Consider the following 2784-nt stretch of genomic DNA (forward strand, 5'->3'; position numbering starts at 1 on the left):
CCAGTACATGGGGAAAAAAGCCAGCAAAAAAACACAGAATTGTTTTATGTCTGAATGCCTCCTTAGGTTCAGTGTTACATGTGCTGGTTGTTCATATTTTGTAGATTTAAATAATTACAATCATTCTTTCATTTGTCAAGCCTTAAAAGGTAGCATTTGATCTTAAATAGATTTGTATGTATAGCTTATGTAAGTATATTTATTATAATTTAACACGCCATTGTTGGATCTCTCATCAGTCTAGAGTTGTTGATTTCTGACTTTCTAAGGTTTCAGTTCCCACATTATACTTTTATTTTTTAATCCAGCCCCAGAATTTATTCCAGAATGGAAAAGTGTTTCATGTTCTCTACTGACACCTTCTGTAAAAACATAACAGGCAAGGATAGGGCCACATAATGTCCATATTTTCTGTTGTATAAGCAAGATATACTTTGAGCTCTATGAGCCCTGTGGCCCTGGTATGTGCACCTTCCCAAACTGCCATCCAGCCGACAGCTCAGCCAGGCAAGAGAGGAAGAGAGGCTGATAGGAGAGGGAGACATAAATCCTATGTCCTATATAAAAAGAAATACTATCCGTGTCAAGGAAAGGTGGGATGCCCTAAAATGAATGATAACAGACTCATTAAAAATAACGGCCGCCTAAATGATAAATAGCTCGCCTTCTGAAAAGAGCTCAGGACAATGACTTTAACAAATTAAGACTGCAGTGCTCTGCCTAAAGCTGCTATTGCCTCTATGCTACCTCACCAAAAAAACAACAATATGTACAGTTCACCATTATGATCATCATACTCCATTATGTATAATTTTATCCATTAAATACCGCCCATCATTTACTTTGTTGTCTCCAAAATTCCACAAAACAGATTTTTAAAAATTTTTTATTTATGTGTAGCGGCAGGAAGAACTTGCTGAGAAAGTTATCCACGTGTGAAATAAAAAAATAAAATAAAAAACAAACCATAAGCCACCCAATTTATTCCACATCAGCTGGCATTTGCAAACGAGAGCCTAACAAGGACGCTGCTGGATTTGGCACTACAAACAGACCACGATTAAACATGTAAACCTGGCACCATGCTTAAAAGCAATAACTGGTGTCTGAGACAGATCTCACATTCCTAATGATGACAGTAAATTAAGCTAAACTATTTCCACACATTCAAAACCGTACACATCTTTTCGGACTGTAAAAACTCAGCCAGTGTTCATCAAGTATAAACATTTACATCTGTGTGACATAAACAGATTCCACCGCTGTAAATACTGCAGAGAAGAGACAGAGCCCGGGCCTGTCAGAGGGAATTAAATGAAGAATGGGTGACTCGTGCAAGTCGCTGACTTCTGAACTGATAGACGTCCACTCCCGAGCAGGCTTGATGAGGGCAGACGCGTCCATGTGTGCACCCTCTCCCTGTCTCTTCTGTAAACACGGACATTCCACGCACATGAGAACATCATTTGGAAAAAGCTTTGTCAAGAATTCAAAGACCTGCGATGACAAGACTTATGTGGCTCACCCAGAATGCTGTGTTTTATGTTGTTATCAATCATGAAAACGTCTCTGTTTGGAATACATGTAGTCAGATTGTCGGGCGGCGTAGCAACACGGACTCCGAGGTTACGTTCTGTGTCGCGTGGTCGCGGGGAACGTGGTCACGGCTGCTTTTAAAGTTAATAATTTTGCTGTCATCGAGCTTCCAAATACATTGGACGATACGTTTGTGGCATTTTAATCCCAGACTTTGTTGTAGCGGTGCCCAGTGCAGCTGAGCTCTCTTATCTGTGTGTACAAACTTGCACTTAGGACAGATACAGGAAACAAGGCTTTGATCCCACTGACAGCATGTCCCAAAACTATATCTGGTCTGGTAAAAACAAACCACATACCAAGTACTTGTGTTAATGTCAACACAGTTTTTGTTTTAATTTTATAGCAAATTCTCAAAGAAGCGTACACTGATCTTCTGGCTTGGTTGATTTGTTTGGTTGCCTGCGCTTTGATATTGAACATAACATTTAGACGCTGATACCTAAAAGCAAATCTAATCCATCCTTTAGGGATTTAACCAGTGTGTTTTCAGACAGAGGAGTGGACTGAGGGACTTTTCACTAAAGCAAACAACAAATAAAAATCCAGCTGAAGTAGGTCATCACTGCTGAGCTATGAACAACTGTTATGTGTGCAGCACATGTGCATAGAGAGCATACATATATTTGACTTGAATGTATATTAAGTGCTTCTTGATGCGTAAGTACGCCGGATTGCTTCCTACATGTGCTTATTGCTTCTATTTAATTGCATTTCTTAAACTGGAAACGCCACCCCTAAATTTACATGGGAATGCCATCATCTCAATCCCATATTATCTACTGTACTGTGTGCATTAAAACGCGCTTGCTTAGCTTACAAACAATGGCCCTTTAATCTCTCTAGTGATTTTAAACAAAAGCTATTTAAGGAAAATGGTAGTTTGAGTGAAGTTGTGGACAAGAGTTGCAAGGGAGGATGATGGGGGTTTCTAGGCAATTCAAGCACTTGTACTGCTTGATTATACATAGCAACGCTGTGATAAGGCTTCATTGAAATTTACAACAAGCAATCTCTACCATATGGACTCACCAAATGGAGATCACAGACTGGCAAAAGCAATCAGCTTTTTAATTAACAGAATTAACAGTGCGATGTTAAACCATAATGACAGCAATAAAAACAGTTGATGTGACAATCAAAGTGCACCAAAAACATTCATAACCATTATTTTCATTAGTCGGAGGG

The 2784-nt window shown here is 39.3% G+C and overlaps 1 long non-coding RNA gene across 1 annotated transcript; it reads right to left on the minus strand.

The window, feature by feature from the left end:
- Positions 1–870: 870 nt before the first annotated feature.
- On the minus strand, positions 871–1838 carry LOC145423061 (uncharacterized). Its single transcript, XR_013904173.1, has 2 exons — positions 1526–1838; positions 871–1428 (listed from the first exon to the last, which is right to left on the minus strand). It is a non-coding gene; the product is annotated as an uncharacterized LOC145423061 (long non-coding RNA).
- Positions 1839–2784: the final 946 nt, after the last annotated feature.

The sequence above is a fragment of the Astatotilapia calliptera genome, chromosome 20 (assembly GCF_964374335.1).
Source record: "Astatotilapia calliptera chromosome 20, fAstCal68.1, whole genome shotgun sequence".
NCBI classification, from domain to species: Eukaryota; Metazoa; Chordata; class Actinopteri; order Cichliformes; family Cichlidae; genus Astatotilapia; species Astatotilapia calliptera.